Genomic DNA, 15,035 nt, shown 5'->3' with positions numbered 1-15,035 from the left:
ACCCACCAAGCCCCCCCCCCCCCATATTTCTATAGGGAATATATACCAGAGATTAGATGGTTTGGTCTCTGATATCCCTAGCATTTACTTGGAAATAAAAGCAATGGCCATTCCACAATTCCCCAACTTAAGGTTTCAAACACAAGCTGGCTTTATCTCAGAGTGTCACTTAACAGATAGGTGGGCAGTCATCCATCAAGGAAAATCTTTCAATTCTGGTTTTCTGAGTTTTGTTTTCTTGCTATATCAGGTCAGGTAAAAAAGAGTTGGAAACAAAAGGTAACAGAAGCCTTTAACATGAGTCATAGGAGACTACTGACAAGTTGTAGCCTCTTGGGAATAAATTTAAAAGGTCAGGAAACTAAAAGTCGGGAAACAATTCAAGCTTGAGTTCAAATATATCAGTCAGGCACTTGACAGTTGATGAACTCATGGGAAGACTATCATGGATCTGTGAGTTGTCAATTCTCCTGAGTGGCATCAGGAATGGTCTTATACTGTCAAAAGATACAGCAAATAGATTCAAGGGCTAAGGGTTCATTGTGCTACAAGTGACATTCTGATCAAGTTGCTACTAGGTCATTTGAAGCATACATTGTCTTTAGTAAGAACTTGGAAAACATTCCTAATCCATTAGTATAAATTTTATATAAATTCAAGTGATAAATAGAAGGGGTCTTAAATTTGGGATAGTGGTTGTACTAAAAGGACCATGTTGTTGTAGTTGTTAAGTGTCGTTGAGTCAGTTCCTAACCACAGTGACGCTATACATTGTTTCCAAGGAGCAGCTCGTGAACTTGAACTGCCAACCTTGCAGTTGAAACGGCTTTGCAGTATAGCACATTAACCTACAGTGCCACACCAGGACTCAATAGGATCCTGATTTCCTTTAATACATTTCAAAATTGAGATAAATGAATTATGAAAATTTGAAAAAAGATAAAGTATTTTTTTTAAATCTTACAAATCTTTAATAAATGAAAATCCAGCTCACAGGCCACACTTACCTTCAGTCACACTTACAAATTATTGCAGACCCTCATCCTGCATGGAGTGAAGGTCTGTAAAAATAAGCAGGTATCTTTTAGTATTCATATTTGCAAAAGTTTTCAAAAAATTAAAATACAAAGAGAAAATTTAAACCTAAACTTCTAACTATCCTTATATCACAACACTAGGGTTTAAGATCTGTTTTGGACTTTAATTTTATCAATACAAATCCAACAGAACTAGTACTGATTAAGTCCCTAGGAAATTCCTTGTAGTTTTACTGTTTATACAGCCAAGGTTCAAGTTTTTCTCTTTAGTTTGGACTAAATTTTCCTACATTTGAATGATCAGCTGTTTTTCCAAAGGAAGCTTAGTCATAACATACTCAAGCTCATAAAAATATTAAAATGAGACAAGGGGAACAAACAGATATTTATTGCATTTCAATTACCTGTGACATTCCAGGAACAGTTAGTTAGCTGCCTACACACTAAATTTCCCAAATTTATTGTCCAGTATACCTTGAAAACAAATGGAAAGTTATAGAAACGAAACCAAATTTATCAATAGAATCTGAAATGCATTATCAGTGCAATACAATTAATCCCATAAATCAGTTGCCATATAACATCTAAAACATTGTAGTCCAATTGATTTATCTGAACTTATTATTATCGATATTGATTGAATTATTTACATTATTTTCCCCAGCTTCCTGAATTGTTTACATGTACCGCATTTGCTTTATAATTCTATGTATCTTTTTTTTTTTAACAATATTTGAAATTCAGTTGAAGACATGATGTCCCACTATAAATAAATACTTCAGTGAGTTTCCTAAGGCAGAGATAGTAAGTTAAATAACAACAGTGTTGTTGTTAGTTTCCCATTCAGAACAACACTAAGTCCAACAGGAAAGGAAGGAAACACTGCCTGGTCCCACACCCTCTTCACAATTGTTCCTATGTTTATGTATGTTACTAGAGCCATTGTGTCAACCTATTTTGTTGAGGGTCTTTCTCTTTTTCCTTACCCTCTACTTTACCAAGTATGATGTCCTTCTCCATCATGCTTGGTAAAATAGAGGGTCGGATGCAGTTTCTCCACCCCTGCTTATTAGGATCATTTTAGCCATATTTCTTCTGAGAGAGATTTGTTTGTTCATCTAGCACTTGATGGTGTATTTAATACTATTCACCAACACTATAATTCAAATGCATTGACAATTCTTTGGGTTTCCTTATTCATTATCCACTTTTTGCATGCAAATTAGGCTATTGAAAATAGAATGGCTTGGATCAGGTGAACCACAACTCATCTGTCAACATGCGGAGGCTTGTGTGTTGCTGTGATGCTGGGAGATTTGGCAATGGTATTTAAAATTCCAGCAATGTCATCCATAGAGAACAAGTTTCAATAGAGCATCCAGACTAACACAGACTAGGAAGAGGAGATGTGGTCTACGTCTAAAAAGTTAGCTAGTGAAAACCTTGTAAAATAATGGCAGTAGATTTTTGAAAATAGGTTTTTGTTTGTTTGTTTGTTTTGGTTTTGTTTTTAACATTGCTATAATAATATTAGAGTCCTGGTGTTAACAGTTCAAACCCAGCCATTGCTCCTTTAAAGTCCTATAAAGGGTTCCATGAGTCAGAATCAACTTAACAACAGCAACAACATGATAGTATTACACAGTTTAAAGACCTTATTCAGAATTCACCAACTGTGTCACTAATGTTATTTATAGCAAAACATGGACCTTTCTTCTCTGGATTCAAGATCCAATCTAAGATCATGCATTGCACTTAATTGTCATGTCCTCTTTTACCTGGGGGAAGTTCTTCATATAATCTTTCCCTTCCATAACCTTGATATTTTTGATAAGTAGGTTGTTGTTGTTGTTAAATGCCCTCAAATTGGTTCCGAGCCATGCAACCCTGTATAGGGTTTCTAAGAAGCAGCTGGTGAACTTGAACTGCTGACCTTGTGATTCAAATCGATTTTGCAGTCTAGCACATTAACCCACAGTGCCACATGGATGCCTTTGGGAAGTATAGGGCAGTTATTTTTCTATAATGTCTCTAAATTTGTGTTTATCTGCTATTTCCTCATTATTAGACTGAGATCATATACTTCTGGCAGAAATCCCACACATGTAATGCTGTGTTCTTGGTGTATCATATTAGAAGTCCCATGATATAAGTCTGTACCAATAATTGTGATATTAATATTGATCACTTGGTTAAGGTGGAATCTGACACATTTATTCATTGAAAAATTACAAATTTCTGTTTTTTTAATTCATAGAAATTTAATGGGGGTAGGTGTTGTTGTTGTTGAGTGCCGCTGAGTCAGCTGTGAGCCATAGCAAGCCGGTAAAGGATTTCTGATGAGCAACTGGTGAGCTTGAATTAGTGGGTAGTAAAGTGTTAATTCCACAGAATTAAATTTTGCACATTTATTAGGCTTTGGATTCTTTTTAGGAAATAACCTCTGAACCCTTAGAATATTCTGCATAATAAGTGCATTTTTATATAATTGCTACCATGGTCCACACAAAATAAATTTGACGAGATCATTTTTCTAAAAGTATTCCTTATGGTGAATGCCCTTGTTTGCATGCATGTACTTTAGATGAATGTTTACATGAATTAGTCTCCTTTTTACCAATTTTTATAAAATGTTGTCCCATGATGTTGGTTATATATTATATGATGTGTCAGCATTCTCTTTACTTTCATTCTATTTGTTCTGTTTCCATGGATCTAGCTTCCCTGCCCATCCTTGCCTTCTCAGGTTTGGCTTTTGGTAAATGCTGTCCACTTAGTATATCCTATGGTTGATTAGTTAGGGGAACACATTAGCCATGGTTAATATTGTCTATTTTGTAAAACAAGCTACTATTGGTTAAATGGTGACCTCTAAGTCTAACTTCAATTCTAAGCTTAAAAGGTATCCCACAGGGATAGTGTCAGGGATTCCCCTAGTCTCCATGGGTCCTATAAGGTGGGCCTTTATAACAATTTGAATTTTGTTCCACAGTTTTCTTCTATTCTAACCAGGACCTTCTATTATGTTCATAGTCAGAAAAGGGAGTGGTGTTGTCAGAGCGCCAGCCCCCTAGTTTTCCTGGTCTCTCTGGTTTGTGTGATATACTAACTAGTCCGGCTATGAAAAGTCCTGGTTTGTATGGTATATGCTAGTCTTTCTTCTTTGAGTGTTTGGTTTTCTTCATTCTCTTTTGCTCCAGATGAGTGGAGATGAATAGTTGTATCTTACTTGTCTGCATTCAAGCTCTTGAGGCCACAGACACTACTCACTAAACAAAGATATAGAACATTGATCAAATTATTGAAATTCTTAAAAAAAAAACCAAAAAACAGACATAAAACCTCATTTCATGACTCTTAAGCTCGTATGTTCTTCTTAGTCATACTATGTGCACAGACCGGTAGGACAATTAACAAGTAAATGTCTCTCCCTGAGCATTCTATTTTTATACATATACTTATTAATTTAAAAAAAATTATTTGAATAGCTAATTTATATCAGAGAGTTTACAAAAATGTGAACAAAGCAAACAAAGTTCTGGGTTTCATAAATTTAACATTCTACTGAAAGACTAGTTGCAAATAGATGTTATATACTATGTTGAAATAAAATATATTGTATCTGAGATTTTGATCAATGCATTTTAGAAAAGTGAAGCAGGGAAAGAGGAAGAAGGAAAGTTGAGGGGTTGAAATTTGAAATAAGCTAATCAAATATGGCATTAGTAAGAACGTGATATTTGAGTCTAAAGCAGGTGTAGAAGCAAGCCTTGCAGATATATTGGAGGAAAGTATATTTCTAAAGTAAAATTTTGGAGTACAGGTGTGGTGCTGTAGGAGGATACATTGGACCGCAAGGTTTGTGGTTCAAATACAACAGCCGCTCCTCAGACACCCTCTACATGTCCACTATGAGTTGGAACCCACTGGACAGCACTTAACAACAACAACATAGTAAAATGTATTCATATAAGATAGACTAACTGGTGTGGTACTGTGGGTTAATGTGCCAGACTGCAAAGCCATTCAAACTGCAAAGTCAGTGGTTCAAGCTCACCAGCTGCTCTTCGGAAACCCTATACAAGTTCGCTATGGGTCGGAGTTGACTCAACGGCACTTTAACAACCACCACCACAACAACTGTATTTTATCTTCTAAAAAGTCTTCTAAGAAATTTGGATAATGTTGTTATTAGATGCCATCAAGTCAATTCTGCCTCATAGTGATTTATGAACAATAGAAGGAAGCTCTGCCTAATTCTGTGCTATGTTCACAGTCAGGTTTAGGTTTCAGCCCATTGTTGCAGCTACTATGTCAATCCATCTCATTGGGAGTCTTTGTCTTGTTCAACGATCCTATGCTTTACCAAGTAGAGAGACTGCTGTCTTTTTATAGGGACTGGTCTCTCCTAATAACATGTCCAAAGTATGAGAGACTAAAATTCACTATTCTGGTGGAAGAGGGGGAAAAGCAGCAATGACGAGATGGGCTGGAGTTCAACCATGCTCCATAGAATTGGAGATGAGAGAGAAAAGAGGAAGGGCTAGTTGGTCCAAAGTGTGGTGAAACCTGGAGACACCTGAGCCCATGGACAAAGACATAGCCACAGAGCATCCAGCTGATGTGAAATGAGGGAAGATGCACAAAAATACCCAAACTTGCAGATAGTACCCATTTTACCTAGCCTCGATGGGTTGATAATCAGAACTCGACTTGATTGGTTGGTGGGTTATGTGCCATGGAGTCGGCTCCCACTCATAGTGACCCTGTACAGGGTTTCTGAGAACTTGACTAGAGAAAGAAGATAAAAATTGTTTTGATAAAGGAAATGAGTGTAAATTGCTACAATTTGATCAACTTGACCTATACTCATGGATATAGTAGCTCAAAATGTGAAGAGAGGTAGGAATCTTCACATCAAGTATCAATGCTACCCCCTCTGTATACAGGGTAGATAGGAGCTAGCAGCTTAGACATTGCCTACCTAAAATGAGGGCGTGATAAATGCATGAAGTGACTAGCTTGCAAGGTTTCAAGAGGCAGTTTAGTTTAAGAGCATGCAGAGGAAAATACAGACCCCATTGAGTAGTTTTCATCTTGTCTAGATGGGTCTGGTGAAAAGAGATGAGGATAAGATTCTTACGATTTTTTTTTTTAATTGATACACTTTTAAAGGTTGAAGTTTTATAAAAAAAAAAAAGGGGGGGGGGATGGGGAGTAGTTAATCTTACAGTCCAGAAACAGGGACCATCAAAGGAGAAGAGCACAAGCAGAATGTGGTACCCTATCCAGAGAAGCTGTGACACCAGAGATGGAGACAAAGATGGGAACATGGAGAGAGGACACAGCTGAGGACTCTAGATCTATGGAAATAGAGGGACTGAGAGCTGGTGGCCAGGGGGCAGTCTTGCAGAATGTGCCCTTTAGTGGTTTAAATTATTATACATGCCTGAGTGTTTAAAAAATAAATAAAAGGAGCTAAAATGAATAGAGAGAAATACTGTTAACTAATGGTACATTGAGGGGATCATAATCATTGTAATGAAACAAAGTATAAGATTTGTTGAATGTAAAACTGATGATCTGCCCTGTAAACTTTCACTCAAATCACAACAAAAACTTTTTAGAAAATCAATAAAATCACACACTCATACGCACACAAAATTCACTAACCTTGTTTCTAAGAAACATTCTAGTTGTACTTATGGCAAGCAGGCTTTGTTCTTCCAAAAGCCTATGATACTTTCAATATTCTTTACCTCTTTAAAGAGGTGTTTTGCAACAGATTTGCCCAGGGTAATACATCTTTTGATTTCTTGACTGCTATTTCAATGAACTCTACATTTAATAGAAAGTTTCACTCTCTTCTGACACCCATTTTGGTCTTTTTCTTTCTTGTCTTTTTAGTGACTTTTTGCTTTTTTAAATATGATATTCTTGATGTTATCCCAGAACTTTTCTCATCTTCGGATAACAGTACCTCATGCATCCAATTCACTCTTGAGATGCTCATGGAGTCCTGGTGTGGCACTGCGTGCCAATATGTTAGACTGCAAGGTCGGTTTGGACAGCAAGGTCGACAGTTCAAGTTTACCAGCCACTCTTTGGAAACCCTTACAAGGTCACTATGAATCAGAACGGACTCGATGGCATTTAACAACATGGCTAAACATGCAATAGCACAGGGACAATCAACAAAAGATGAAAATAATATATAAAATCACTCTATCAGAAAGAATTGGTAGATACACAGTCTTTTCAAGGGATACTATATGATCAAGAACCAATGAAATTGGAGTAAAAAATCCAAGCAGCAACAAAGGTATAGGTGAAAATAAGGCTCAATAAATTGATTAAATTCCAACTGAAGTCTTTCAATAAACGGATGCAGCACTGCATGGACTCACTCCTCTATGTCAAGAAATGTGTAAGACAGCTACTTGGTAAACAGATTGAAAGGGATCCATGTTAGAATCAAAGAAAGATGACCAGAAGTCGTTGAACAATATAATAACATCATATGAAAGTAAATTTTTGCTGAAGGTATAAAAATAAAACACTTGAAAGAGTATATAAGCAGGTTGCTGCAAGAAATTCAAGCCTGATGCTGAAGAGGATATGGAACAAAGATTATTATGAGTGATATAAGATAGATCTCAACTGAAATCAGCTAATAACAGAAATACGCTTACGTGCGGAAGATGGACTATGCCAAGGAATTTGAATGTGTGCATCCTAACAAACTGTGGATAACATTGGGAAGAAATGGGTAGTTCGAACATTTAATTGTACTCATGAGGACCTGCACACACACTAAGAGGCAATCCTTACAACAGCACAAGTCGATGCTAAAGGGTTTAAACTCAGGAAAGGTGTATGCTAGGGTTGCATCCTTTCACCATGCAGAATAAATCTATATGCTGAACAAACAATCTGGGAAGCTGGATTATATGAAAAATAATGTGGCATCAGGATTTGAGGATGACTCTAACAACCTGTGATATACATATAATACAACGTTGCTTGCTGGAAGTAAAGAAGACTTGAAATACTTATTGATGAAGATAAAAGACTATTGCCTTCAGTATGAATTGCACCTCAATGTAAAGAAAATGAAAATCTATACAACTGGACCAATAAATAATACCAAGATAAATGGAGAAATTGATAGCCTAGCTTGAGTAACCACATAAAATCAAATAGATTATTTTTATGAAATAGTGCTCAAGAACGTAGCCTAGTTTAAGAAATCCAAATGCATGTTTCTTCATTGATCAGGAAAATTGCACTGAAATCAATAAAAGCAAATCATATTCAGTAAAATTTCTTATGTTAAGGTTTTCCATTCCAAACATAACTCAGAGATCTCTGTATATATGACAGGAAAATAAATCCCTAGGACTTTAATAATGGGTGTTTTAAAAAATTGTTGATGTTGGTTTTATACACTATTTCCTCATTTAAAATAGTTTTAAAGTGTTACCTAATAATGTAAGTGCTTCTGCAGATCACCAAACAAATCTGGAGAAAACAAGATGTTTCTCAGATGTAATTTTAAGGCAGTACATGTCAACAGGATACTTTTTATAACCACATAAATTAACTATAAATGACTGTAAATGAAAAATTATTTATTTTAAAGCACTTAAAACTTTGTGCTTAATGTGCATAATGGTCACTAGGAAGTAATCTTTACCTAATGAATTACAAAAGTAAGATTCCCAAGATTTTCAATGAATGATTAGATGTCAGAGGTAAAGGGAAGAAGAATGTGTAAGAGAATAAATATAATTTTTACAAAATGAGACAGAGAGTATAAAACCATGAGCCAGTTTGGGAACATGGAATATAAATCCACCTTTAAAGATAATGAGTTTCAGGTGGTGTTGGTAATCCAAGTACAGGTGTCCAGACAACATTAAGCATTCATTTCTGAAACTCAAGGGAAACTCTAATCTGGAAATATATAGCTAAATGTATTCAAGGTATTGATGGAAATCACAACTAAGAGAGTAAACACCATTATTCAAATATAGTAGAGAAAATAAGGGCAAAACTGCAAGCAAATTAATCTTTTAGGGACTAGACAAAAGACGAAAAGACTTTGTGGTTCTTACATTATCTAAAAAATATGCTGTATTTTCAGTACTATATTTGGGATAACTGTATAACCAATGAGACATTTAAATTGAAGTACTTAATAACCTCAAGACTGAATCACACAACTGATCAATGACTAAAGTATAGTAGGAAGAGATTACTAACTGGATCAAGACTGGCTCTTATCCATGTTGAGAAATGTGTGGTGGCACTTTCGGATATTACAATAACAGGGAGTTCAGCTTTCATCAATTCATGAATGCCAGGAATGTTCTGGACAGTCCTACACAATGAAAACTTTGTCATCCCAAAATTCCAATCCATAAATATTTTTTTTTTGTTTCTTGTTTAAGATGGTTTTTGAACCATTCTTAGAATGTAAAATATTGTTAAAGAAGAAAACTGAGGGAGGTTAACTGTTATACTGACTGAAATTAGCTGTATGGTTTCCAAACAATAATTCTGTTTCTTGTGACAGATGTAGCTAGCCTTAGGAAGATGCTTGTCAGATACACCTTTTGCTTTTGTTTAGAATCACTTTGCGCTTCCAAACCACTCAAATCATCATGTCTTCAGTAGGATTTGGTTATATCTTAAATGAGAACTTGCCCCTCACCATCTTTGCCACCATAGTCAGCTAAATGCCATATTTTTGAATCTTGTGTCCTAAAGCAGCTCTTTTGCGTAAATAAGCACTGGACTACTAACCATAAGATCAGCCTTTCAAACCCACCAGTCACTCCTCAGAAGCCCTATACATGGTCACTTTGAGTTGGAACTGACTTGATGGCACTTAACAACAATAAAAATGTGTCCTAGACTATCCGTGATGTCAGTGTATGATGATACTGCAGGGCATTGGCTACTTTTCCCACAAACTCCTCACAGGGTTATAAAATTAGCATGACCAACCACAAGAGCCATCCAATGACACAAGCAACATGTGTGAAGTCATTAACTTGATGGGGCAGGAAAGCAAACATTATTTGTAATTAACATAGTTCCTGTCCAGTGAACTCTGACTCAAATTGACCCCTGTGTGCAGACTAGTCCTAGTCTATAATTTTCAAGGCTGTCATTTTTCAGACCCAGATCATGAGGCCTTCCATCCAAAGTGCCTTTGATTTGAATCACCAGCCTGACTGTTAATAGGCAAGTCCTTAACTACTTAAGCCACTAGGTACTCCATTTGGGGAAACTTTAATTAGTAGAAAAGGGGAAATAACTGAAATAAAAAATATTATTGCCTTTTTTTTCCCATGCAATATTTCAAGGCATAATTTCTGTGTCCACAGAAGTTTCACAGACGTCTCCTTGTAGGTTATTACATACAGTGTCCAGCACAGCAATAAACTGTTCCCCATTATTCCATACCTTTCTTTGTGTTATTTTCTTATTTTCTCATATTTGTTTCTCTGGGTTTGCATTTCCTTGGTAGTAGGCACTTGCCTTAGGGTCTGTTGCCTTAGGCACTTCCCTTAGGTTCTGCATTTAAAAAGTATAGGCTTAAATAATGGATCACCTTCATCGATCTTTATCAAAGTTTTGTTAAGATCCTGTCATGGCTTTGCTTCACTCTGCACTTTCTGTCACTCTCTATCCCTTTCACACACGCACACAAATGCATATAAGAAAATATACAAGCTAGTCATTTATGTACACATATATTCATCTACATAATAGGATGAAAGGATTTTATTTTCGGTGCTATGGGTAGACCATTTATCTTAAAGAAATACAAGTTCTTCATTATAGAAAAATAAAATAAATGTGTTACTTTCAGCAAGATGGTAAACTAGGCAGATGTACTACAGGTGCTCTTTACAACAAAGGTACAAGAGACCAAATAAAACAGACATATGAAAATTCTGGTACCCTGAATGTCAGAAGAGAGGTTAGAGTGGGAAAGGAATGTTTGCTAGGAGGAGAGGCCAAGATGGTAAGAGAGGGAGATTGACTGGTGTCTGGATGCAGGTGGCTCAGCTCCAGATCTATAGAATCTGCAGAGCCATCAGATGAGCATTTAACCACTTACACTGCCTTCAGATTTCCTGTGGTCTTAACATACACTAAAATCAGTTCCATCAAAGGCCCCCACTAACTGTTTCTTGATTGAGTACCCTGAGCATAGATAACACCAAGGCCAATAGTAACTCCATCTAGAGCCAGGAACTCCGGTGTCACATTTGTTCTAAAATCACCTTGAGTTCCTTGAATTGCAGAAACCCACCAGAGATTTCTCCCCTCCATGACCAACAAATCCACTGTTCATTTTTAAAACTAAGACCACCCCACAATACCTCAAAGATAACAGATAATTTTAGCTCACATGAAGAAACAAGAGAGAATGACTCAAACAAATGACCAAACTGCAGAGGCAGAAGACATTTATGAGGAAGAAAAGGAAATGGAATTCAAATCATTCAAAGAATGATATTTTGTTATCTTCAACGGATTGACAGAAAGACCCAGGAAAACAAGAACACAGAAAAAACTTTAGAAGAATTCAAGAAAACACTACAAGAACAAACAGAAAAAATAAATGGAAAATTTGAACAATATAAAACCTTCATTTAGACATCCAGAAGATCAATATTAAGATTTCAGAAATGGACAATTCATCAAAAGGGCAAAGGAGATTTGAAGCAACGGAAACCAGAAATTCTCAATATCAGGTATCAATATCAATATCAATATCAATATCAATGCTAGAAGAACAACCAGAAAAAAAAAACTGAAAAAAATCCTAAAAAACTGTAAGACTTACGTGGGACACCGTGAAGAAAAACAACTTAAGGGTGATTGGAATTCCAGAACAGGAAGAGACAATAAAAAACACAGGGAAAATTGTCCAAGTTTTTGAAAGAAAAGTTCCCCATCATCATGAAAGATGAGAAGATAAGTATACAGGAAGTTGACAAACAGGATAGATTCTAAAAGACAATCACCAAGATATGTATTAATCAGTCTTTACAAAATCAGTGACAAGGAAACAATCCAGAGAGCAGCTCAGGAAAAACGAAAAGTTATCTACAAAGGAGAACCAATAAAACTAAGCTCTGGTTTCTCAGCAGAAACCATGTAGGCAAGAAGGCATTGGGATGGCATACACAAAACCATGAAAGAAAAAAAAAAAAATTGCCAATCAATCATATGACCAGCAAAGCTGTCCCGCAAATACAACAGTGAAATTAGGATATTTGCTGATATTGAGAAATTAAAAGAATTTTTAATGACCAGACAAACTTGACAGAAAAAAGGCTAATGGATGTTCTTTGGACTGAGAACCAACAACAGCAGACAATAACCTGAGATTATCAAATATGACACCATCACCCAGAGCTCAATTTAGATATAGAAACATTTAAAGTAAAACAAACATACAATACTGAAAATAGGGAATCAGAGATATCAATGTATAATGAAGTCAACTAAAAAGTAAAAAAAGGGCATAGTATAGATACAGAACTTGCAAATATCAAGGAAGTCAAGTAGATTTCAAGATTAAACAAACTGTTTTAAGCAAGGATAAACTTAATAAGTTAAAGGGTACCCTAGGGGGGAAAATAATACACTTATACATCAAAATACATAAAAAATGAAAATCAGAAAGATTTAGTAAACATTAACACAATAGAAATGAAAATGGAAGAAAATCCACAAACAGAATGAACTCAACATAGAAAATTATGTAGAGCAGAGTCCAACAAACAGCATCACAAAAAAATTTAAAAAACAAAACAAAAACAAACATAAAAAATGACAACAGTTAAGCCATACCTATTGATAATTACAATGAATGTAAATGAATAAAATGCCAGTAAAGAGACAAAGAAAGGAGAATGGATAATAAAGCAGGACCTTTCAATATATGTCTACAAGAGAAATATCATATGATAGAGAAAGACTAAATGTCCATTAGCAGAAGAATGGTTAAATAAACTTTGGTACATACACATAAGGGATACTACAAAACATTGAAGAATAATGAATAGTCTGTAAAAAACTTCATGACAAGGTTGAACCTTATGGATTGAATGAAATTAGTCAATCACAAAAGGAAAAATATTGTATGAGATAAATGTAAAAATTTATAAAAAGTTTTCTTAATAAAAGAAAAAATCAGTGATGGTCATGGGGTGAGAGTGAAAGTAGGGAAAATTATTCATGGGCTAAAGGTAGACACATGTTAACATGGGTGACTGGGCAGGCGAACTACAAGAAGAGGGAGATTAGCTGGGGAAAGTTGAAGGTAACATGAGGTACAGCCAGGAATGCAATAGTTAAATACTGTTAACTGTTGATATATGGATGGGATTGTAACCATGTAATGAAGCAAAGCATATGATTTGTTAAATGCAAAATTGATGATCTGCTCTGCAAACCTTCACTCAATTCACAATAAAAAGTTGAAAAAGTTAAATAAACGTGCAATGAAAAGTGTGACCTCAAAACCATCTGGCACCAACACTTAAAAAGTGATCAAATTCTTTGCACAATAAAGAGAAGGTGAGAGAGGAGACAATATATAAAATGAGAGCTAGATAAAGGAGTCAGAAGGTAGCAGATATTTGTCAACTGGTAGAAGACTGTGCAATAAATGATATTTTCCTAAAACTTGAGACATTTCCCTGAAACTAATTTTGCATGAATAGCTCTAAATGCTTGGGGTGATTGCGTTTGAAATTGAATCAGATGAAAATTCTGAGTTATATACTTGAATGAGTTTTGACTTACACATAAATATACATGGACTTAAAAAAGGAAAGTTGGTCACGAGATGACTTGGTGACAGATAAGTGATTTGTTACAGAAGCTAAAGTACCTCAGATTCTCTTACCACTGTAAAACTCACCCAAGTTCACCTCCTTGCTAAGTGTATGATTGTGTGCAGATAAGAAAACATTAATATTACTCAGATAATGAGATCTTAAAAATGTAATTGAACATTGACAATACCTGTGGAAAGCTTTCTGAGATTTATACTTCATATTGTTTAAGAAATTTGTTTTAAAGCACAAATAACCAACAAAATAAACACAAAAGTAAGTCTGGAGTCAGATTGTCACTAGTTAAAGCCAGGCACCAACTGTGTGAACTTGACTACCCATTTAATTTCATTTTGCCTCAATTTCAGAATTTGTAATATGGGGATATTAATTCTTCTTAACTCACATGAGGTATAGATTATTGTTGCATATAATTTAAAAATGGTTGCAACAGTACATCTAAAGGGAGTGGTTAGAAGTTCAAGCCAGATTCAGAAGAGGATATGGAAATAGGGATATCATTGCTGACATAAGATAGATCTTGGCACACACACAAAAAAACAGAGATAACCAAGAAGATGTTTTCCTTGTGCTTTCTTGACTATGCAAAGGCATTTGATTGTGTACATCATAACAAACTATGGATAACATTGAGAAGAATGGATATTTCAGACCACTCAGTTGTGCTCATAGGAACTTGTACATAAACCAAGAGGGGGTCTTTCAAACAGAAAAGGGGATACTGAGTAGTTTAAAATGAGGAAATATGTATTCTAGCATTATATCTTTGCACCATAATACTTATTCAATATGCATACTAAGAAAATAATCTGAGAAGATGGATTATATGTAGAAAAGCTTGGCATCAGGATTTGAAGAAGATTCATTAACAACATGTGATATGCAGATGACACACCCTTGCTTGATGGAAGTGAAGAAGACTTGAAGCATTTACTGATGAAGATAAAGGACTGTATTCAGTATGGATTGCACCTAAACGTAAAGAAAACACAAAGCCTCACAATTGGACCAATAAATAACATCATAACAAACAGAGAAAAGATTGAATTGTGAAAGAATTCATTTATTTGGATCCACAGTTAACATTCATAGACGCAGCAGCCAAGAA

This window comes from Chrysochloris asiatica, unplaced genomic scaffold (assembly GCF_000296735.1).
Source record: "Chrysochloris asiatica unplaced genomic scaffold, ChrAsi1.0 scaffold00005, whole genome shotgun sequence".
NCBI lineage: Eukaryota > Metazoa > Chordata > Mammalia > Afrosoricida > Chrysochloridae > Chrysochloris > Chrysochloris asiatica.
This window is presented reverse-complemented; position numbering follows the sequence as displayed.